Source organism: Oncorhynchus mykiss, chromosome 25 (assembly GCF_057628025.1).
Source record: "Oncorhynchus mykiss isolate SJ-2025 chromosome 25, ASM5762802v1, whole genome shotgun sequence".
Taxonomy (NCBI): domain Eukaryota; kingdom Metazoa; phylum Chordata; class Actinopteri; order Salmoniformes; family Salmonidae; genus Oncorhynchus; species Oncorhynchus mykiss.
In genome coordinates, this window is record NC_143046.1 from 89,441,614 (window position 1) to 89,466,402 (window position 24,789).

The following is a 24,789-nucleotide window of genomic DNA, read 5'->3' on the forward strand; positions in this document are numbered from 1 at the left end:
TGAGGATGTTTAGTAATGAGGATGTTTAGTAATGAGGATGTTTAGTATTGAGGATGTTTAGTAATGAGGATGTTTAGTAGTGAGGATGTTTAGTAATGAGGATGTTTAGTAGTGAGGATGTTTTAGTAGTGAGGATGTTTAGTATTGAGGATGTTTAGTATTGAGGATGTTTAGTAGTGAGGATGTTTTAGTAGTGAGGATGTTTAGTATTGAGGATGTTTAGTATTGAGGATGTTTAGTAGTGAGGATGTTTATTATTGAGGATGTTTAGTATTGAGGATGTTTAGTATTGAGGATGTTTAGTAGTGAGGATGTTTAGTATTGAGGATGTTTAGTATTGAGGATGTTTAGTAGTGAGGATGTTTAGTAGTGAGGATGTTTAGTATTGAGGATGTTTAGTAATGAGGATGTTTAGTATTGAGGATGTTTAGTAATGAGGATGTTTAGTAGTGAGGATGTTTAGTATTGAGGATGGTTAGTAATGAGGATGTTTAGTATTGAGGATGTTTAGTAATGAGGATGTTTAGTAATGAGGATGTTTAGTATTGAGGATGTTTAGTAATGAGGATGTTTAGTAGTGAGGATGTTTAGTAATGAGGATGTTTAGTAGTGAGGATGTTTAGTATTGAGGATGTTTAGTATTGAGGATGTTTAGTAATGAGGATGTTTTAGTAGTGAGGATGTTTAGTATTGAGGATGTTTAGTATTGAGGATGTTTAGTAGTGAGGATGTTTTAGTAGTGAGGATGTTTAGTATTGAGGATGTTTAGTATTGAGGATGTTTAGTAGTGAGGATGTTTAGTATTGAGGATGTTTAGTATTGAGGATGTTTAGTATTGAGGATGTTTAGTATTGAGGATGTTTAGTATTGAGGATGTTTAGTATTGTGGATGTTTAGTATTGAGGATGTTTAGTAGTGAGGATGTTTAGTAGTGAGGATGTTTAGTATTGAGGATGTTTAGTATTGAGGATGTTTTAGTAGTGAGGATGTTTTGTATTGAGGATGTTTAGTATTGAGGATGTTTAGTAGTGAGGATGTTTAGTATTGAGGATGTTTAGTATTGAGGATGTTTAGTATTGAAGATGTTTAGTAGTGAGGATGTTTAGTAGTGAGGATGTTTAGTATTGAGGATGTTTAGTATTGAGGATGTTTAGTAATGAGGATGTTTAGTAGTGAGGATGTTTAGTATTGAGGATGTTTAGTAATGAGGATGTTTAGTATTGTGGATGTTTAGTAATGAGGATGTTTAGTATTGAGGAGGTTTAGTTTTGAGGATGTTTAGTAGTGAGGATGTTTATATGGTTCAGAACACTGTAGTGGAGGTGTGAGGTGTGACTTTGTATTTGAGATGTGGTTTTTGTAGGGCTGAGACAGGATCTGCTCCACTGTGCTCTCTGGCAGCACAGAAATACACTGCACTGTCCTCTTGTGTCAGGTTGGAAACACTTAAATCACAATACTGTTCTGCGTTTCCTCTCAATTTAATTTGGTCCTTGAAACTAGATTCTCTCTGTCTCTATCTCCATGCATATGCTCTGATCTCACTCTCTACGTCTCTCTCTTTCTCTTTCTCTCCCCCCCAATCTCTGTCTCTTTCTCTCTCTCTCTCGCTCTCTCTCTCCTTCTGTCTCCTCTCCCCCACTCTCTCTCTCTGAACAGACGTCTGTTAGTTCATGTGGTTTAATGCAGGTGTTGATAGTATCTGAACAGAAGTCTGCTCCTTCATGTGGTTTAATGCAGGTGTTTTGATGTAGTGTCAGAGGGAGGTTTTTGTAGAGTGGACTAGGTCTCTGTACCACTGTGTAGACTGACAGCACAGAAATACTCCCCACTGTCTTCAGCTTGTCTCGGTTTGAGGATATGAAGAAAGGCATCGTTCTCTCCATCTCCTTTCACATCAAAGTAACCTTTATATGAGGGTTCAACTGTTGGGGTTTTATAGTATATATAAGCTATGAGGTTTAGAGCCGTGTCTTCCACAGAACGCTTGTACCAGAGGACTGTGTCGTAGCTGGGGATTGTATGACTGCAGTTGAGTGTGACAGAGGCATTAGGCTTCACCAGTGACGTAGAGGGAGACTGGTACACTGATTTACTGAGAGAGACACCTGGGCGGAGACAGAGGACATAACAAAGGATTGTACCACCATTTCTCAAGTTTGAATAAAACATATAATTAGTAATTATTTGTACACATTTAGGCAAATTTTTTAATTTTCATGTTTTAATAAGTAATGTAGGGAACTACTAAATATCTGACATTTAAATTACCTGTGATCCAGAATAGTGGGACAGTGATAATGATAAGAGGTGTGATCATGTTGACTTAGTGATCGTCGACAACCAACTGACATCTCATCTCAACTTATCTGAACTGACTGGAGAGGAGGAACAGGAAGTGACCTCATCAGTGATGTAATGACAGAATGCGGCGTGGTATCAGACAGCTGTACTGTTATATTATATTGGCACTGAATCAAAAATCCAGACCTCAGTGCAGGTGAGAGGGAGGTGTTGCTTCAGTATAATCTAGTGAGACAGTGACTGAGAGAAGGTTTTTGTAGTGTAGACAGGGGAATCTGCAACACTGTGCATAACTAGCAGCACAAAAATACACTGCACTGTGTTGGGGTCGTCTCAAGTTGAACATGTTCAGAGAGGCATTCTTTGGGCCACCTCCACCCAAATCGCCACTCATATTAAAATGCTTTTCATATGAACTCTCAATGGTTTGAGAATTAAAATTCAAATATCCAATGAGTTTCAATGCTGTTTCTCCTCGTGGTTTCTGGTACCACAACATCACTCTATAGTCTGTTTTCTGATGTTGGCAGAAGAGTTGAACATTCTCTCCAGGTCTGCTGAAGACTGCAGAGGGAGTCTGGTGAACCTCAACACTGAGACAGAGACCTGAGGAGAGACGGAGAGAAGACATTCACTAGCAGAGGCAAACATAAAGGATGAATATACATCATACCGTATTATGAATCTAAAACAAATGTAAATTTCCTAGATTACTACCTGTGAGCCAAAAGAGTGTGTAGATGATGAGAGTTTTGTACATGTTGACTGTCAGAGATGATCATCAACAACCAACTAATCTGAATCAACCAACAAACCATCTCAACTGGCAGGAGAGGAGGACTGTTTAGTGTTTAGTAGTGAGGATGTTTAGTATTGAGGATGTTTAGTATTGAGGATGTTTAGTATTGAGGATGTTTTAGTATTGAGGAGGTTTAGTATTGAGGATGTTTAGTATTGAGGATGTTTAGTATTGAGGATGTTTAGTAGTGAGGATGTTTAGTATTGAGGATGTTTAGTATTGAGGATGTTTAGTATTGAGGATGTTTAGTATTGAGGATGTTTTAGCATTGTGGATGTTTAGTATTGAGGATGTTTAGTATTGAGGATGTTTAGTATTGTGGATGTTTAGTTTTGAGGATGTTTAGTAGTGAGGATGTTTAGTATTGAGGATGTTTAGTATGGTGGATGTTTAGTATTGAGGATGTTTTAGTGGTGAGGATGTTTAGTGTTGAGGATGTTTTAGTAGTGAGGATGTTTAGTATTGAGGATGTTTATTTAGTATTGAGGATGTTTAGTATTGAGGATGTTTTAGTATTGAGGATGTTTAGTATTGAGGATGTTTAGTATTGAGGATGTTTTAGTATTGAGGATGTTTAGTATTGAGGATGTTTAGTATTGAGGATGTTTAGTAGTGTGGATGTTTAGTATTGAGGATGTTTAGTATTGAGGATGTTTAGTAGTGAGGATGTTTAGTATTGAGGATGTTTAGTATTGAGGATGTTTAGTATTGAGGATGTTTAGTAGTGAGGATGTTTAGTAATGAGGATGTTTAGTAGTGAGGATGTTTAGTATTGAGGAGGTTTTAGTATTGAGGATGTTTAGTAATGAGGATGTTTAGTAGTGAGGATGTTTAGTAATGAGGATGTTTAGTAGTGAGGATGTTTAGTAATGAGGATGTTTAGTAGTGAGGATGTTTAGTAATGAGGATGTTTAGTAGTGAGGATGTTTAGTAATGAGGATGTTTTAGTAGTGAGGATGTTTAGTATTGAGGAGGTTTAGTATTGAGGATGTTTAGTATTGAGGATGTTTAGTAGTGAGGATGTTTAGTAGTGAGGATGTTTAGTATTGAGGATGTTTAGTAATGAGGATGTTTAGTAATGAGGATGTTTAGTATTGAGGATGTTTAGTAATGAGGATGTTTAGTAGTGAGGATGTTTAGTAATGAGGATGTTTAGTAGTGAGGGTGTTTAGTATTGAGGATGTTTAGTATTGAGGATGTTTAGTATTGAGGATGTTTAGTATTGAGGATGTTGAGTATTGAGGATGTTTAGTATTGAGGATGTTTAATGTTGAGGATGTTTAGTATTGAGGATTTTTAGTAATGAGGATGTTTAGTAATGAGGATGTTTAGTATTGAGGATGTTTAATATTGAGGATGTTTAGTAGTGAGGATGTTTAGTAATGAGGATGTTTAGTATTGAGGATGTTTAGTATTGAGGATGTTTAGTATTGAGGATGTTTTAGTAGTGAGGATGTTTAGTATTGAGGATGTTTAGTATTGAGGATGTTTAGTAGTGAGGATGTTTTAGTAGTGAGGATGTTTAGTATTGAGGATGTTTAGTATCTTAGGATGTTTAGTAGTGAGGATGTTTAGTATTGAGGATGTTTAGTATTGAGGATGTTTAGTATTGAGGATGTTTAGTATTGTGGATGTTTAGTTTTGAGGATGTTTAGTAGTGAGGATGTTTAGTATTGAGGATGTTTAGTATTGAGGATGTTTAGTATTGAGGATGTTTTAGTATTGAGGATGTTTAGTATTGAGGATGTTTAGTATTGAGGATGTTTAGTAGTGAGGATGTTTAGTATTGAGGATGTTTAGTATTGAGGATGTTGAGTATTGAGGATGTTTAGTATTGAGGATGTTTAATGTTGAGGATGTTTAGTATTGAGGATTTTTAGAAATGAGGATGTTTAGTAATGAGGATGTTTAGTATTGAGGATGTTTAATATTGAGGATGTTTAGTATTGAGGATGTTTAGTAATGAGGATGTTTAGTAATGAGGATGTTTAGTATTGAGGATGTTTAGTAATGAGGATGTTTAGTAGTGAGGATGTTTAGTAATGAGGATGTTTAGTAGTGAGGATGTTTAGTATTGAGGATGTTTAGTATTGAGGATGTTTAGTAGTGAGGATGTTTTAGTAGTGAGGATGTTTAGTATTGAGGATGTTTAGTATTGAGGATGTTTAGTAGTGAGGATGTTTTAGTAGTGAGGATGTTTAGTATTGAGGATGTTTAGTATTGAGGATGTTTAGTAGTGAGGATGTTTATTATTGAGGATGTTTAGTATTGAGGATGTTTAGTATTGAGGATGTTTAGTAGTGAGGATGTTTAGTATTGAGGATGTTTAGTATTGAGGATGTTTAGTAGTGAGGATGTTTAGTAGTGAGGATGTTTAGTATTGAGGATGTTTAGTAATGAGGATGTTTAGTATTGAGGATGTTTAGTAATGAGGATGTTTAGTAGTGAGGATGTTTAGTATTGAGGATGGTTAGTAATGAGGATGTTTAGTATTGAGGATGTTTAGTAATGAGGATGTTTAGTAATGAGGATGTTTAGTATTGAGGATGTTTAGTAATGAGGATGTTTAGTAGTGAGGATGTTTAGTAATGAGGATGTTTAGTAGTGAGGATGTTTAGTATTGAGGATGTTTAGTATTGAGGATGTTTAGTAATGAGGATGTTTTAGTAGTGAGGATGTTTAGTATTGAGGATGTTTAGTATTGAGGATGTTTAGTAGTGAGGATGTTTTAGTAGTGAGGATGTTTAGTATTGAGGATGTTTAGTATTGAGGATGTTTAGTAGTGAGGATGTTTAGTATTGAGGATGTTTAGTATTGAGGATGTTTAGTATTGAGGAGGTTTAGTATTGAGGATGTTTAGTATTGAGGATGTTTAGTATTGTGGATGTTTAGTATTGAGGATGTTTAGTAGTGAGGATGTTTAGTAGTGAGGATGTTTAGTATTGAGGATGTTTAGTATTGAGGATGTTTTAGTAGTGAGGATGTTTTGTATTGAGGATGTTTAGTATTGAGGATGTTTAGTAGTGAGGATGTTTAGTATTGAGGATGTTTAGTATTGAGGATGTTTAGTATTGAAGATGTTTAGTAGTGAGGATGTTTAGTAGTGAGGATGTTTAGTATTGAGGATGTTTAGTATTGAGGATGTTTAGTAATGAGGATGTTTAGTAGTGAGGATGTTTAGTATTGAGGATGTTTAGTAATGAGGATGTTTAGTATTGTGGATGTTTAGTAATGAGGATGTTTAGTATTGAGGAGGTTTAGTTTTGAGGATGTTTAGTAGTGAGGATGTTTATATGGTTCAGAACACTGTAGTGGAGGTGTGAGGTGTGACTTTGTATTTGAGATGTGGTTTTTGTAGGGCTGAGACAGGATCTGCTCCACTGTGCTCTCTGGCAGCACAGAAATACACTGCACTGTCCTCTTGTGTCAGGTTGGAAACACTTAAATCACAATACTGTTCTGCGTTTCCTCTCAATTTAATTTGGTCCTTGAAACTAGATTCTCTCTGTCTCTATCTCCATGCATATGCTCTGATCTCACTCTCTACGTCTCTCTCTTTCTCTTTCTCTCCCCCCCAATCTCTGTCTCTTTCTCTCTCTCTCTCGCTCTCTCTCTCCTTCTGTCTCCTCTCCCCCACTCTCTCTCTCTGAACAGACGTCTGTTAGTTCATGTGGTTTAATGCAGGTGTTGATAGTATCTGAACAGAAGTCTGCTCCTTCATGTGGTTTAATGCAGGTGTTTTGATGTAGTGTCAGAGGGAGGTTTTTGTAGAGTGGACTAGGTCTCTGTACCACTGTGTAGACTGACAGCACAGAAATACTCCCCACTGTCTTCAGCTTGTCTCGGTTTGAGGATATGAAGAAAGGCATCGTTCTCTCCATCTCCTTTCACATCAAAGTAACCTTTATATGAGGGTTCAACTGTTGGGGTTTTATAGTATATATAAGCTATGAGGTTTAGAGCCGTGTCTTCCACAGAACGCTTGTACCAGAGGACTGTGTCGTAGCTGGGGATTGTATGACTGCAGTTGAGTGTGACAGAGGCATTAGGCTTCACCAGTGACGTAGAGGGAGACTGGTACACTGATTTACTGAGAGAGACACCTGGGCGGAGACAGAGGACATAACAAAGGATTGTACCACCATTTCTCAAGTTTGAATAAAACATATAATTAGTAATTATTTGTACACATTTAGGCAAATTTTTTAATTTTCATGTTTTAATAAGTAATGTAGGGAACTACTAAATATCTGACATTTAAATTACCTGTGATCCAGAATAGTGGGACAGTGATAATGATAAGAGGTGTGATCATGTTGACTTAGTGATCGTCGACAACCAACTGACATCTCATCTCAACTTATCTGAACTGACTGGAGAGGAGGAACAGGAAGTGACCTCATCAGTGATGTAATGACAGAATGCGGCGTGGTATCAGACAGCTGTACTGTTATATTATATTGGCACTGAATCAAAAATCCAGACCTCAGTGCAGGTGAGAGGGAGGTGTTGCTTCAGTATAATCTAGTGAGACAGTGACTGAGAGAAGGTTTTTGTAGTGTAGACAGGGGAATCTGCAACACTGTGCATAACTAGCAGCACAAAAATACACTGCACTGTGTTGGGGTCGTCTCAAGTTGAACATGTTCAGAGAGGCATTCTTTGGGCCACCTCCACCCAAATCGCCACTCATATTAAAATGCTTTTCATATGAACTCTCAATGGTTTGAGAATTAAAATTCAAATATCCAATGAGTTTCAATGCTGTTTCTCCTCGTGGTTTCTGGTACCACAACATCACTCTATAGTCTGTTTTCTGATGTTGGCAGAAGAGTTGAACATTCTCTCCAGGTCTGCTGAAGACTGCAGAGGGAGTCTGGTGAACCTCAACACTGAGACAGAGACCTGAGGAGAGACGGAGAGAAGACATTCACTAGCAGAGGCAAACATAAAGGATGAATATACATCATACCGTATTATGAATCTAAAACAAATGTAAATTTCCTAGATTACTACCTGTGAGCCAAAAGAGTGTGTAGATGATGAGAGTTTTGTACATGTTGACTGTCAGAGATGATCATCAACAACCAACTAATCTGAATCAACCAACAAACCATCTCAACTGGCAGGAGAGGAGGACTGTTTAGTGTTTAGTAGTGAGGATGTTTAGTATTGAGGATGTTTAGTATTGAGGATGTTTAGTATTGAGGATGTTTTAGTATTGAGGAGGTTTAGTATTGAGGATGTTTAGTATTGAGGATGTTTAGTATTGAGGATGTTTAGTAGTGAGGATGTTTAGTATTGAGGATGTTTAGTATTGAGGATGTTTAGTATTGAGGATGTTTAGTATTGAGGATGTTTTAGTATTGTGGATGTTTAGTATTGAGGATGTTTAGTATTGAGGATGTTTAGTATTGTGGATGTTTAGTTTTGAGGATGTTTAGTAGTGAGGATGTTTAGTATTGAGGATGTTTAGTATGGTGGATGTTTAGTATTGAGGATGTTTTAGTGGTGAGGATGTTTAGTGTTGAGGATGTTTTAGTAGTGAGGATGTTTAGTATTGAGGATGTTTATTTAGTATTGAGGATGTTTAGTATTGAGGATGTTTTAGTATTGAGGATGTTTAGTATTGAGGATGTTTAGTATTGATGATGTTTTAGTATTGAGGATGTTTAGTATTGAGGATGTTTAGTATTGAGGATGTTTAGTAGTGAGGATGTTTAGTATTGAGGATGTTTAGTATTGAGGATGTTTAGTAGTGAGGATGTTTAGTATTGAGGATGTTTAGTATTGAGGATGTTTAGTATTGAGGATGTTTAGTAGTGAGGATGTTTAGTAATGAGGATGTTTAGTAGTGAGGATGTTTAGTATTGAGGAGGTTTTAGTATTGAGGATGTTTAGTAATGAGGATGTTTAGTAGTGAGGATGTTTAGTAATGAGGATGTTTAGTAGTGAGGATGTTTAGTAATGAGGATGTTTAGTAGTGAGGATGTTTAGTAATGAGGATGTTTAGTAGTGAGGATGTTTAGTAATGAGGATGTTTTAGTAGTGAGGATGTTTAGTATTGAGGAGGTTTAGTATTGAGGATGTTTAGTATTGAGGATGTTTAGTAGTGAGGATGTTTAGTAGTGAGGATGTTTAGTATTGAGGATGTTTAGTAATGAGGATGTTTAGTAATGAGGATGTTTAGTATTGAGGATGTTTAGTAATGAGGATGTTTAGTAGTGAGGATGTTTAGTAATGAGGATGTTTAGTAGTGAGGGTGTTTAGTATTGAGGATGTTTAGTATTGAGGATGTTTAGTATTGAGGATGTTGAGTATTGAGGATGTTTAGTATTGAGGATGTTTAATGTTGAGGATGTTTAGTATTGAGGATTTTTAGTAATGAGGATGTTTAGTAATGAGGATGTTTAGTATTGAGGATGTTTAATATTGAGGATGTTTAGTAGTGAGGATGTTTAGTAATGAGGATGTTTAGTATTGAGGATGTTTAGTATTGAGGATGTTTAGTATTGAGGATGTTTTAGTAGTGAGGATGTTTAGTATTGAGGATGTTTAGTATTGAGGATGTTTAGTAGTGAGGATGTTTTAGTAGTGAGGATGTTTAGTATTGAGGATGTTTAGTATCTTAGGATGTTTAGTAGTGAGGATGTTTAGTATTGAGGATGTTTAGTATTGAGGATGTTTAGTATTGTGGATGTTTAGTTTTGAGGATGTTTAGTAGTGAGGATGTTTAGTATTGAGGATGTTTAGTATTGAGGATGTTTAGTATTGAGGATGTTTTAGTATTGAGGATGTTTAGTATTGAGGATGTTTAGTATTGAGGATGTTTAGTAGTGAGGATGTTTAGTATTGAGGATGTTTAGTATTGAGGATGTTGAGTATTGAGGATGTTTAGTATTGAGTATGTTTAATGTTGAGGATGTTTAGTATTGAGGATTTTTAGTAATGAGGATGTTTAGTAATGAGGATGTTTAGTATTGAGGATGTTTAATATTGAGGATGTTTAGTATTGAGGATGTTTAGTAATGAGGATGTTTAGTAATGAGGATGTTTAGTATTGAGGATGTTTAGTAATGAGGATGTTTAGTAGTGAGGATGTTTAGTAATGAGGATGTTTAGTAGTGAGGATGTTTAGTATTGAGGATGTTTAGTATTGAGGATGTTTAGTAGTGAGGATGTTTTAGTAGTGAGGATGTTTAGTATTGAGGATGTTTAGTATTGAGGATGTTTAGTAGTGAGGATGTTTTAGTAGGGAGGATGTTTAGTATTGAGGATGTTTAGTATTGAGGATGTTTAGTAGTGAGGATGTTTATTATTGAGGATGTTTAGTATTGAGGATGTTTAGTATTGAGGATGTTTAGTAGTGAGGATGTTTAGTATTGAGGATGTTTAGTATTGAGGATGTTTAGTAGTGAGGATGTTTAGTAGTGAGGATGTTTAGTATTGAGGATGTTTAGTAATGAGGATGTTTAGTATTGAGGATGTTTAGTAATGAGGATGTTTAGTAGTGAGGATGTTTAGTATTGAGGATGGTTAGTAATGAGGATGTTTAGTATTGAGGATGTTTAGTAATGAGGATGTTTAGTAATGAGGATGTTTAGTATTGAGGATGTTTAGTAATGAGGATGTTTAGTAGTGAGGATGTTTAGTAATGAGGATGTTTAGTAGTGAGGATGTTTAGTATTGAGGATGTTTAGTATTGAGGATGTTTAGTAATGAGGATGTTTTAGTAGTGAGGATGTTTAGTATTGAGGATGTTTAGTATTGAGGATGTTTAGTAGTGAGGATGTTTTAGTAGTGAGGATGTTTAGTATTGAGGATGTTTAGTATTGAGGATGTTTAGTAGTGAGGATGTTTAGTATTGAGGATGTTTAGTATTGAGGATGTTTAGTATTGTGGATGTTTAGTATTGAGGATGTTTAGTAGTGAGGATGTTTAGTAGTGAGGATGTTTAGTATTGAGGATGTTTAGTATTGAGGATGTTTTAGTAGTGAGGATGTTTTGTATTGAGGATGTTTAGTATTGAGGATGTTTAGTAGTGAGGATGTTTAGTATTGAGGATGTTTAGTATTGAGGATGTTTAGTATTGAAGATGTTTAGTAGTGAGGATGTTTAGTAGTGAGGATGTTTAGTATTGAGGATGTTTAGTATTGAGGATGTTTAGTAATGAGGATGTTTAGTAGTGAGGATGTTTAGTATTGAGGATGTTTAGTAATGAGGATGTTTAGTATTGTGGATGTTTAGTAATGAGGATGTTTAGTATTGAGGAGGTTTAGTTTTGAGGATGTTTTAGTAGTGAGGATGTTTAGTAGTGAGGATGTTTAGTATTGAGGATGTTTAGTATTGAGGATGTTTAGTAATGAGGATGTTTAGTGTTGAGGATGTTTAGTATTGAGGATGTTTAGTATTGAGGATGTTTAGTATTGAGGAGGTTTAGTATTGAGGATGTTTTAGTAGTGAGGATGTTTAGTAATGAGGATGTTTAGTAGTGAGGATGTTTATATGGTTCAGAACACTGTAGTGGAGGTGTGAGGTGTGACTTTGTATTTGAGATGTGGTTTTTGTAGGGCTGAGACAGGATCTGCTCCACTGTGCTCTCTGGCAGCACAGAAATACACTGCACTGTCCTCTTGTGTCAGGTTGGAAACACTTAAATCACAATACTGTTCTGCGTTTCCTCTCAATTTAATTTGGTCCTTGAAACTAGATTCTCTCTGTCTCTATCTCCATGCATATGCTCTGATCTCACTCTCTACGTCTCTCTCTTTCTCTTTCTCTCCCCCCCAATCTCTGTCTCTTTCTCTCTCTCTCTCGCTCTCTCTCTCCTTCTGTCTCCTCTCCCCCACTCTCTCTCTCTGAACAGACGTCTGTTAGTTCATGTGGTTTAATGCAGGTGTTGATAGTATCTGAACAGAAGTCTGCTCCTTCATGTGGTTTAATGCAGGTGTTTTGATGTAGTGTCAGAGGGAGGTTTTTGTAGAGTGGACTAGGTCTCTGTACCACTGTGTAGACTGACAGCACAGAAATACTCCCCACTGTCTTCAGCTTGTCTCGGTTTGAGGATATGAAGAAAGGCATCGTTCTCTCCATCTCCTTTCACATCAAAGTAACCTTTATATGAGGGTTCAACTGTTGGGGTTTTATAGTATATATAAGCTATGAGGTTTAGAGCCGTGTCTTCCACAGAACGCTTGTACCAGAGGACTGTGTCGTAGCTGGGGATTGTATGACTGCAGTTGAGTGTGACAGAGGCATTAGGCTTCACCAGTGACGTAGAGGGAGACTGGTACACTGATTTACTGAGAGAGACACCTGGGCGGAGACAGAGGACATAACAAAGGATTGTACCACCATTTCTCAAGTTTGAATAAAACATATAATTAGTAATTATTTGTACACATTTAGGCAAATTTTTTAATTTTCATGTTTTAATAAGTAATGTAGGGAACTACTAAATATCTGACATTTAAATTACCTGTGATCCAGAATAGTGGGACAGTGATAATGATAAGAGGTGTGATCATGTTGACTTAGTGATCGTCGACAACCAACTGACATCTCATCTCAACTTATCTGAACTGACTGGAGAGGAGGAACAGGAAGTGACCTCATCAGTGATGTAATGACAGAATGCGGCGTGGTATCAGACAGCTGTACTGTTATATTATATTGGCACTGAATCAAAAATCCAGACCTCAGTGCAGGTGAGAGGGAGGTGTTGCTTCAGTATAATCTAGTGAGACAGTGACTGAGAGAAGGTTTTTGTAGTGTAGACAGGGGAATCTGCAACACTGTGCATAACTAGCAGCACAAAAATACACTGCACTGTGTTGGGGTCGTCTCAAGTTGAACATGTTCAGAGAGGCATTCTTTGGGCCACCTCCACCCAAATCCCCACTCATATTAAAATGCTTTTCATATGAACTCTCAATGGTTTGAGAATTAAAATTCAAATATCCAATGAGTTTCAATGCTGTTTCTCCTCGTGGTTTCTGGTACCACAACATCACTCTATAGTCTGTTTTCTGATGTTGGCAGAAGAGTTGAACATTCTCTCCAGGTCTGCTGAAGACTGCAGAGGGAGTCTGGTGAACCTCAACACTGAGACAGAGACCTGAGGAGAGATGGAGAGAAGACATTCACTAGCAGAGGCAAACATAAAGGATGAATATACATCATACCATATTATGAATCTAAAACAAATGTAAATTTCCTAGATTACTACCTGTGAGCCAAAAGAATGTGTAGATGATGAGAGTTTTGTACATGTTGACTGTCAGAGATGATCATCAACAACCAACTAATCTGAATCAACCAACAAACCATCTCAACTGTCAGGAGAGGAGGGGGAACAGGAAGTGACATCATCAGAGATGATCATCAACAACCAACTAATCTGAATTAACCAACAAACCATCTCAACTGTCAGGAGAGGAGGGGGAACAGGAAGTGACATCATCAGAGATGATCATCAACAACCAACTAATCTGAATCAACCAACAAACCATCTCAACTGTCAGGAGAGGAGGGGGAACAGGAAGTGACATCATCAGAGATGATCATCAACAACCAACTAATCTGAATCAACCAACAAACCATCTCAACTGGCAGGAGAGGAGGAGGAACAGGAAGTGACATCATCACTGGTGTAATGACAAAACCCTGTTAAATTGGCACAATCAAATTCAGACCTCAAATGCAGATGTGAGGAAGACATATAATTTGATTGTATGATCTACTGAGACAGTTTTTGTAGTGCAGACGATGGGAGATTCTGCAAAAAATTACAGATCACACCTTCAACGTAGAATGTTTAAGATTTTATTGAAAGGGAATGGGGGGGTGGGGGGAGGGGGTGGATGAGGTAGCTTGGTGATGCAGGGAGCATTCCCCTTGGTAGGTAGGGGTGTGGTTGCCCGTTGGACACTGGAGAGCGACTGTTCTTGGTGTGGGGATGGAGTCCTGTTTGGGGAACGTGAAAAGGCAGGACTCAAGGATTATGGTTCAAGAACACAGAGTATTGTGGGCTCAGAGGAGATATTGTGGCTTGGATCGGATGTAGCTGTGGTAGGCTTGGGAGGACCAGCGGCCTAGATGTTGAACTGTGTGGTCTGGAAGCCCTTGGTGAGAAGCAGAGGTGGCAGGCACTGATATGGAAGGAGTGTAATACAAATTCTAATTCTTCTTCATACGAAATGGGTGATACTAATACATACCACACGAAAGGTAACATGTCACACTCAATAGAGAGTCTGGGATTTACGTACAGAATAGTAGGAAATGCTCTGAGACCAGGTTGGGACATCTGCAAGCTGGTGCTGGCATTCTTTAATAATATATTCATGTCAAATCAATTGCACTAAGTTGTTGTCCTTTTGGTTTGCTGTCACAGCTCAGCAAGATGGCGCTGACAGAGATGGTCGCCTCACTTCGAGTCCTTAAGAAACTATGCAGTATTTCATTTTTTAATGTGTTATTTCTTATGTTGTTACCCCAGGAAATCTTAACATACAGCCGGGAAGAACTATTGGATCTAAGAGTGACGTCAACTTACCAACATTACGATCAGGAATATAACTTTCCCAAAGCGGATCCTCTGTTCGGACCTCCACCCAGGACAATGGATCAGATCCTCTGTTTGGACCACCACCCAGGACAATGGATCAGATCCTCTGTTTGGACCACCATCCAGGACAATGGATCAGATCCTCTGTTCGAACCTCCACCCAGGACAATGGATCAGATCCTCTGTTCGGACCTCCACCCAGGACAATGGATCAGATCCTCTGTTCGGACCACCGCCGAGGACAATGGATCAGATCCTCTGTTCGGACCACCGCCCAGGACAATGGATCAGATCCTCTGTTCGGACCACCACCCAGGACAATGGATCAGATCCTCTGTTCGGACCACCACCCAGGACAATGGATCAGATCCTCTGTTCGGATCACCGCCCAGGACAATGGATCAGATCCTCTGTTCGGACCACCGCCCAGGACAATGGATCAGATCCTCTGTTCGGACCACCACCCAGGACAATGGATCAGATCCTCTGTTCGGACCACCACCCAGGACAATGGATCAGATCCTCTGTTCGGATCACCGCCCAGGACAATGGATCAGATCCTCTGTTCGGACCACCACCCAGGACAGTGGATCTAATCCCAGAAGCCGACCCAAAACAACATCGCTGAAGAAGAGGCAAACGGAGCGGCCTCCTGGTCAGGCTCCGTTAGGCATGCAACACCGCCCACCGTTTTCGAGTATACTACTCGCCAATGTCCAGTCTCTAGACAACAAGTTGGACAAGATGAGAGCAAGGGTTGCCTTCCATAGAGACATCATAGATTGTAACATTCTCCACCGGGCTTCTTCATGCATCATGCCAACAGAGATAAACACCTCTCTGGGAAGAAGAAGGGCAGGGGTGTATGCTTCATGATTAACGACTCATGGGGTAATCATAACAACGTACAGGAACTCAAGTCCTTCTGCTCACCCGACCTAGAATTCCTTACTATCAAATGCAGGCCATATTATCTCCCAAAATAATTATTGTCAGTTTTCGTCACAGCTGTGTATATACCCCCTCAAGCAGACACCACAATGACCCTCAAGGAACATCACTGGACTCAATGCAAACCATATATCCAGAGACTGCATTTATTGTAGCTGGGGATTTTAACAAAGCAAATTTGAGAACATGGCTACCGCAATTCGATCAGCATATTGATTGCAGCACTCGCGCGGGCAATACACTCGATCACTGCTACTCTAACTTCCGCGATGTATACAAGGCCCTCCCTCGCCCTTTGGCAAAAATCCCGACCACGACTACATCTAGTTCCTTCCTCCTTATAGGCAGAAACTCAAACAGGATATACCCGTGACTAGAACCATTCAACGCTGGTCTGACCAATCGGAATCCATGCTTCAAGATTGTTTCGATCACGCGGACTGGGAAATGTTCAGAGAATAACATTGATCTATACGTTGACTCGGTGAGTGAGTTTATAAGGACGTGCATTGGAAATGTTGTACCCACTGTGACTATTAAAACCTACCCTAACCAGAAACCGTGGACGGATAGAGGCTTTCGCACAAAACTGAAAGCAGGAACCACCGCATTTAACCACGGGAAGAGGACTGGAAACATGGCCGAATATAAATACTGTAGTTATTCCCTCCGCAAGGCAATCAAACAAGCATAATGTTGGTATAAGGACAAATTGGAGTAGCAATTCAACAGCTCAGACACGAGACGTACTATGTGGCAGGGTCTACAGGCAATTACGGAATTCAAAAAATAAAACAGCCAAGACACGAACATCGACGTCTCGCTTCCAGACAAACTTAACTCCTTCTTTGCCAGCTTTGAGGATAATTCTGTTCCACCATCGTGGCCTGCTAACAAGGACTGTGCCCCCCCACTTCTCCGTGGCCAAAGTGAGTAAGACGTTAACTGTGCTAACCCTCACAGGACTGCTGTCCCAGACGGCATCTCTAGCAGCGTCCTCAGAGCATGCGCAGACCAGCTAGCTGGTGTGTTTACGGACATATTCAATCTCTCCCTCTCCCAGTCTGTTGACCCCCACATGCATCTAGATGGACACCATTGATCCTGTACCCAAGAAGGCAAAGATAACTGAACTAAATAACTACCGCACCGCAGCACTTACTTCTGTCATCATGAGGTGCTTTGAGAGACTAGACAAGGATCATTTTACCTCCACCTTACATGCCACCCTAAAACCACTTCTGTTTGCATACCGCCCCAATAGGTCCACAGACGATGCAATCGCCATCCCATTGCATACTGCCCTATCCAATCTGGACAAGAGGAATACCTGTGTTAGAATGCTGTTCATTGTCTACAGCTCAGCATTCAACACCATAGCACCCTCCAAGCTCATCATTAAGCTGGAGGCCCTGGGTCTCAACCCTGCCCTGCGAAATTGGGTCCTGGACATTCTGATGGGCTGCCCCCAGGTGGTGAAGGTAGGAAACAACATCTCCATCATTTAGTAATGGTTTAGTAATGAGGATGTTTAGTATTGAGGAGGTTTAGTATTGAGGATGTTTAGTATTGAGGAGGTTTAGTAATGAGGATGTTTAGTATTGAGGATGTTTAGTAATGAGGATGTTTAGTATTGAGGATGTTTAGTGTTGAGGATGTTTAGTGTTGAGGATGTTTAGCATTGAGGATGTTTAGTAATGAGGATATTTAGTGTTGAGGATGTTTAGTAATGAGGATGTTTAGTATTGAGGATGTTTAGTGTTGAGGATGTTTAGTGTTGAGGATTTTTAGTATTGAGGATGTTTAGTGTTGAGGATGTTTAGTGTTGAGGATGTTTAGTGTTGAGGATGTTTAGTGTTGAGGATGTTTATTGTTGAGGATGTTTAGTATTGAGGAGGTTTAGTGTTGAGGATGTTTAGTGTTGAGGATGTTTAGTGTTGAGGATGTTTAGTAATGAGGATGTTTAGTAATGAGGATGTTTAGTGTTGAGGATGTTTAGTGTTGAGGATGTTTAGTAATGAGGATATTTAGTGTTGAGGATGTTTAGTATTGAGGATGTTTAGTGTTGAGGATGTTTAGTATTGAGGATGTTTAGTATTGAGGATGTTTAGTATTGAGGATATTTAGTAATGAGGATGTTTAGTATTGAGGATGTTTAGAATTGAGAATGTTTAGTATTGAGGATGTTTAGTGTTGAGGATGTTTAGTATTGAGGATGTTTAGTATTGAGGATGTTTAGTATTAAGGATGTTTAGTAGTGAGGATGTTTAGTATTGAGGATGTTTAGTGTTGAGGATGATTAGTATGGTGGATGTTTAGTATTGAGGATGTTTTAGTAGTGAGGATGTTTAGTGTTGAGGATGTTTTAGTAGTGAGGATGTTTAGTATTGAGGATGTTTAGTATTGAGGATGTTTAGTATTTAGGATGTTTAGTATTGAGGATGTTTTAGTATTGAGGAGGTTTAGTATTGAGGATGTTTAGTATTGAGGATGTTTAGTAGTGAGGATGTTTAGTAGTGAGGATGTTTAGTATTGAGGATGTTTAGTATTGAGGATGTTTAGTATTGAGGATGTTTAGTAGTGAGGATGTTTAGTAATGAGGATGTTTAGTAGTGAGGATGTTTAGTATTGAGGAGGTGTAGTATTGAGGATGTTTAGTAATGAGGATGTTTAGTAGTGAGGATGTTTAGTAATGAGGATGTTTAGTAGTGAGGATGTTTAGTAATGAGGATGTTTAGTAGTGAGGTTGTTTAGTAATGAGGATGTTTAGTAGTGAGGATGTTTAGTAATGAGGATGTTTTAGTAGTGAGGATGTTTAGTATTGAGGAGGTTTAGTATTGAGGATGTTTAGTATTGAGGATGTTTAGTGTTGAGGATGTTTAGTGTTGAGGATGTTTATTGTTGAGGATGTTTAGTATTGAGGAGGTTTAGTGTTGAGGATGTTTAGTGTTGAGGATGTTTAGTGTTGAGGATGTTTAGTAATGAGGATGTTTAGTAATGAGGATGTTTAGTGTTGAGGATGTTTAGTGTTGAGGATGTTTAGTAATGAGGATATTTAGTGTTGAGGATGTTTAGTGTTGAGGATGTTTAGTGTTGAGGATGTTTAGTGTTGAGGATGTTTAGTGTTGAGGATGTTTATTGTTGAGGATGTTTAGTATTGAGGAGGTTTAGTGTTGAGGATGTTTAGTGTTGAGGATGTTTAGTGTTGAGGATGTTTAGTAATGAGGATGTTTAGTAATGAGGATGTTTAGTGTTGAGGATGTTTAGTGTTGAGGATGTTTAGTAATGAGGATATTTAGTGTTGAGGATGTTTAGTATTGAGGATGTTTAGTGTTGAGGATGTTTAGTATTGAGGATGTTTAGTATTGAGGATGTTTAGTATTGAGGATATTTAGTAATGAGGATGTTTAGTATTGAGGATGTTTAGAATTGAGAATGTTTAGTATTGAGGATGTTTAGTGTTGAGGATGTTTAGTATTGAGGATGTTTAGTATTGAGGATGTTTAGTATTAAGGATGTTTAGTAGTGAGGATGTTTAGTATTGAGGATGTTTAGTGTTGAGGATGATTAGTATGGTGGATGTTTAGTATTGAGGATGTTTTAGTAGTGAGGATGTTTAGTGTTGAGGATGTTTTAGTAGTGAGGATGTTTAGTATTGAGGATGTTTAGTATTGAGGATGTTTAGTATTTAGGATGTTTAGTATTGAGGATGTTTTAGTATTGAGGAGGTTTAGTATTGAGGATGTTTAGTATTGAGGATGTTTAGTATTGAGGATGTTTAGTAGTGAGGATGTTTAGTATTGAGGATGTTTAGTATTGAGGATGTTTAGTATTGAGGATGTTTAGTAGTGAGGATGTTTAGTAATGAGGATGTTTAGTAGTGAGGATGTTTAGTATTGAGGAGGTTTAGTATTGAGGATGTTTAGTAATGAGGATGTTTAGTAGTGAGGATGTTTAGTAATGAGGATGTTTAGTAGTGAGGATGTTTAGTAATGAGGATGTTTAGTAGTGAGGATGTTTAGTAATGAGGATGTTTATTGTTGAGGATGTTTAGTATTGAGGAGGTTTAGTGTTGAGGATGTTTAGTGTTGAGGATGTTTAGTGTTGAGGATGTTTAGTAATGAGGATGTTTAGTAATGAGGATGTTTAGTGTTGAGGATGTTTAGTGTTGAGGATGTTTAGTAATGAGGATATTTAGTGTTGAGGATGTTTAGTATTGAGGATGTTTAGTGTTGAGGATGTTTAGTATTGAGGATGTTTAGTATTGAGGATGTTTAGTATTGAGGATATTTAGTAATGAGGATGTTTAGTATTGAGGATGTTTAGAATTGAGAATGTTTAGTATTGAGGATGTTTAGTGTTGAGGATGTTTAGTATTGAGGATGTTTAGTATTGAGGATGTTTAGTATTAAGGATGTTTAGTAGTGAGGATGTTTAGTATTGAGGATGTTTAGTGTTGAGGATGATTAGTATGGTGGATGTTTAGTATTGAGGATGTTTTAGTAGTGAGGATGTTTAGTGTTGAGGATGTTTTAGTAGTGAGGATGTTTAGTATTGAGGATGTTTAGTATTGAGGATGTTTAGTATTTAGGATGTTTAGTATTGAGGATGTTTTAGTATTGAGGAGGTTTAGTATTGAGGATGTTTAGTATTGAGGATGTTTAGTATTGAGGATGTTTAGTAGTGAGGATGTTTAGTATTGAGGATGTTTAGTATTGAGGATGTTTAGTATTGAGGATGTTTAGTAGTGAGGATGTTTAGTAATGAGGATGTTTAGTAGTGAGGATGTTTAGTATTGAGGAGGTTTAGTATTGAGGATGTTTAGTAATGAGGATGTTTAGTAGTGAGGATGTTTAGTAATGAGGATGTTTAGTAGTGAGGCTGTTTAGTAATGAGGATGTTTAGTAGTGAGGATGTTTAGTAATGAGGATGTTTAGTAGTGAGGATGTTTAGTAATGAGGATGTTTTAGTAGTGAGGATGTTTAGTATTGAGGAGGTTTAGTATTGAGGATGTTTAGTATTGAGGATGTTTAGTAGTGAGGATGTTTAGTAGTGAGGATGTTTAGTATTGAGGATGTTTAGTAATGAGGATGTTTAGTAATGAGGATGTTTAGTATTGAGGATGTTTAGTAATGAGGATGTTTAGTAGTGAGGATGTTTAGTAATGAGGATGTTTAGTAGTGAGGGTGTTTAGTATTGAGGATGTTTAGTATTGAGGATGTTTAGTATTGAGGATGTTGAGTATTGAGGATGTTTAGTATTGAGGATGTTGAGTATTGAGGATGTTTAGTATTGAGGATGTTTAATGTTGAGGATGTTTAGTATTGAGGATGTTTAGTAATGAGGATGTTTAGTAATGAGGATGTTTAGTATTGAGGATGTTTAATATTGAGGATGTTTAGTAGTGAGGATGTTTAGTAATGAGGATGTTTAGTATTGAGGATGTTTAGTATTGAGGATGTTTAGTATTGAGGATGTTTTAGTAGTGAGGATGTTTAGTATTGAGGATGTTTAGTATTGAGGATGTTTAGTAGTGAGGATGTTTTAGTAGTGAGGATGTTTAGTATTGAGGATGTTTAGTATTGAGGATGTTTAGTAGTGAGGATGTTTAGTATTGAGGATGTTTAGTATTGAGGATGTTTAGTGTTGAGGATGTTTAGTATTGAGGATGTTTAGTATTGAGGATGTTTAGTATTGAGGAGGTTTAGTAGTGAGGATGTTTAGTATTGAGGATGTTTAGTATTGAGGATGTTTAGTGTTGTGGAGGTTTAGTATTGAGGATGTTTAGTATTGAGGATGTTTAGTAATGAGGATGTTTAGTGTTGAGGATGTTTAGTATTGAGGATGTTTAGTATTGAGGATGTTTAGTATTGAGGAGGTTTAGTATTGAGGATGTTTTAGTAGTGAGGATGTTTAGTAATGAGGATGTTTAGTAGTGAGGATGTTTATATGGTTCAGAACACTGTAGTGGAGGTGTGAGGTGTGACTTTGTATTTGAGATGTGGTTTTTGTAGGGCTGAGACAGGATCTGCTCCACTGTGCTCTCTGGCAGCACAGAAATACACTGCACTGTCCTCTTGTGTCAGGTTGGAAACACTTAAATCACAATACTGTTCTGCGTTTCCTCTCAATTTAATTTGGTCCTTGAAACTAGATTCTCTCTGTCTCTATCTCCATGCATATGCTCTGATCTCACTCTCTACGTCTCTCTCTTTCTCTTTCTCTCCCCCCAATCTCTGTCTCTTTCTCTCTCTCTCTCGCTCTCTCTCTCCTTCTGTCTCCTCTCCCCCACTCTCTCTCTCTGAACAGACGTCTGTTAGTTCATGTGGTTTAATGCAGGTGTTGATAGTATCTGAACAGAAGTCTGCTCCTTCATGTGGTTTAATGCAGGTGTTTTGATGTAGTGTCAGAGGGAGGTTTTTGTAGAGTGGACTAGGTCTCTGTACCACTGTGTATACTGGCAGCACAGAAATACTCCCCACTGTCTTCAGCTTGTCTCGGTTTGAGGATATGAAGGAAGGCATCGTTCTCTCCATCTCCTTTCACGTCAAAGTAACCTTTATATGAGGGTTCAACTGTTGGGGTTTTATAGTATACATAAGCTATGAGGTTTAGAGCCGTGTCTTCCACAGAACGCTTGTACCAGAGGACTGTGTCGTATCTGGGGATTTTATGACTGCAGTTGAGTGTGACAGAGGCATTAGGCTTCACCAGTGATGTAGAGGGAGACTGGTACACTGATCTACTGAGAGAGACACCTGGGCGGAGACAGAGGACATAACAAAGGATTGTACCACCATTTCTCAAGTTTGAAATAAAACATATAATTAGTAATTATTTGTACACATTTAGGCAAAAAAATTTACATTTTCATGTTTTAATAAGTAATGTAGGGAACTACTAAATATCTGAAGTTTAAATTACCTGTCATCCAGAATAGTGGGGCAGTGATAATGATAAGAGGTGTGATCATGTTGACTTAGTGATCGTTGACAACCAACTGACATCTCATCTCAACTTATCTGAACTGACTGGAGAGGAGGAACAGGAAGTGACCTCATCAGTGATGTAATGACAGAATGCGGCGTGGTATCAGACAGCTGTACTGTTATATTATATTGGCACTGAATCAAAAATCCAGACCTCAGTGCAGGTGAGAGGGAGGTGTTGCTTCAGTATAATCTAGTGAGACAGTGACTGAGAGAAGGTTTTTGTAGTGTAGACAGGGGAATCTGCAACACTGTGCATAACTAGCAGCACAAAAATACACTGCACTGTCTTGGGGTCGTCTCAAGTTGAACATGTTCAGAGAGGCATTCTTTGGGCCACCTCCACCCAAATCCCCACTCATATTAAAATGCTTTTCATATGAACTCTCAATGGTTGGATTCTTATGATACAGATTTCCAATGACTTTCAGAGCTGTTTCTCCTTGTGGTTTTTGGTACCACAGCATTAGTGTGTAGTCTGTTTTCTGATGTTGGCAGAAGAGTTGAACATTCTCTCCAGGTCTGCTGAAGACTGCAGAGGGAGTCTGGTGAACCTCAACACTGAGACAGAGACCTGAGGAGAGATGGAGAGAAGAAATTATCTTTCATTTTTCATCGGTAAGAGACGAAGATACATAATACCCGTACTGTACATCTTAACAAGTGACCATATCTAAGTCAGATTACTGTTATTACCTGAGAGCCAACCGAGTAAGAGGGTTCTGATCATGTTGAGTCTTGAGCTGAACATCAACAACTAACTGACATCTCATCTGAACTGACTGGAGAGGAGAAAGAGGGACAGGAAGTGACCTCATCAGCGATGTAACGACAGAACGTTGTCACAGTCACAGAAATATAATGTCTAGAAAGGATGGCTGCCAGTCCACCCATTATGGCATCATTGACTTGAATGAGGAGGCCCGTTCTACTCATTCTAGTTGTGGTTACAGTATATCGGATCAAATCCAGACCTCAACGCAGGTGTGAGGGAGGTGTTCTGTTAAATAGTTTACTACTGTGAGACATATTGTGTCACACAGGGTTTTTGTAGTGCAGAGAGGGAATCTACAACACTGTGGCCTTCACTTGCAGCACAGTAATAAACTGCACTGTGATCGGGACCTTTAAGGTTGAACATGTTCAGAGAAACATTCTTCGGGTCGTTCTGACTCAAATCCCCACTCACGTTTAGGTGTTCTTCAATGTACGTGGTTTGAGACTTAAACAATAAATTGTTGTTTTTCTCCTGGAACCTCTGAATCAGTCTGTAGTTAGTTCTCTCATGGTGGCAGAAGATCTGAACGTTCTCTCCAGGTTTCAGTAAGACTTCAGAGGGAGTCTGATAAACCTCAAGGCTGAGAGAGAGACCTGGGTAGAGGTGGAGAGAAGATATTGGATGGATGAAATTATATCCACATTGGGCCCTTATACCCCAATGGATGGACACATACACAGAAATGCCCATCCTGGACATCAAAATAATTAATGATTTCCAACATGTGTATTAGGCCTATTACCCATAAGGCAAATAAGTAGGACAGAGAATGTGACGAGGAAATGGAACATTTTCACTCCCAGTCAATGAGAACAACATCAGAAGAACTGAGTCATTTTGAACTCAAATGGGAAGAATATATAAAACAGGATATGACATCACAATCCAAACAGGATATGACATCCACAATCCATGGGTGGTACAGTAATGATCCTCCCAAGTGATTTTTGTTCAATGGCACCTTATTCCTTATATAGTGCACTTATTTTCTTTAGAGAAGCCCCATACATCCTGCAGTAGACACATTTATAGAAGCCCCATACATCCTGCAGTAGAGACATTTATAGAAGCCCCATACATCCTGCAGTAGAGACATTTATAGAAGCCCCATACATCCTGCAGTAGAGACATTTATAGAAGCCCCATACCATCCTGCAGTAGAGACATTTATAGAAGCCCCATACCATCCTGCAGTAGAGACATTTATAGAAGCCCCATACATCCTGCAGTAGAGACATTTATAGAAGCCCCATACATCCTGCAGTAGAGACATTTATAGAAGCCCCATACCATCCTGCAGTAGAGACATTTATAGAAGCCCCATACATCCTGCAGTAGAGCCATTTATAAAAGGCCTGCTGATACCACAGTATGGTGTTGTAGCTGGGGAGAGTGTGTT

General features: G+C 38.5%; 1 protein-coding gene and 4 long non-coding RNA genes across 7 annotated transcripts in view; 1 reads left to right on the forward strand and 4 right to left on the reverse strand.

The window, feature by feature from the left end:
• Positions 1-24,789, reverse strand: part of LOC110519337 (M1-specific T cell receptor beta chain) — a 123,746-nt gene that overhangs the window by 83,090 nt on the left and 15,867 nt on the right. The window lies entirely within an intron of this gene.
• Positions 1-24,789, forward strand: part of LOC149972163 (uncharacterized) — a 240,292-nt gene that overhangs the window by 74,355 nt on the left and 141,148 nt on the right. The window lies entirely within an intron of this gene.
• On the reverse strand, positions 1,848-3,144 carry LOC149972165 (uncharacterized). Its single transcript, XR_016492085.1, has 3 exons — positions 3,022-3,144; positions 2,272-2,910; positions 1,848-2,108 (listed from the first exon to the last, which is right to left on the reverse strand). It is a non-coding gene; the product is annotated as an uncharacterized LOC149972165 (long non-coding RNA).
• Positions 6,946-8,242, reverse strand: LOC149972166 (uncharacterized). Its single transcript, XR_016492088.1, has 3 exons — positions 8,120-8,242; positions 7,370-8,008; positions 6,946-7,206 (listed from the first exon to the last, which is right to left on the reverse strand). It is a non-coding gene; the product is annotated as an uncharacterized LOC149972166 (long non-coding RNA).
• LOC149972167 (uncharacterized) lies at positions 12,158-24,340 on the reverse strand. Of its 2 annotated transcripts, XR_016492087.1 has the most exons (4): positions 24,133-24,340; positions 23,309-23,983; positions 12,582-13,220; positions 12,158-12,418 (listed from the first exon to the last, which is right to left on the reverse strand). It is a non-coding gene; the product is annotated as an uncharacterized LOC149972167 (long non-coding RNA). The 2 variants fall into 2 exon arrangements; XR_016492086.1 differs by lacking the exons at positions 23,309-23,983; positions 24,133-24,340 and adding an exon at positions 13,332-13,549.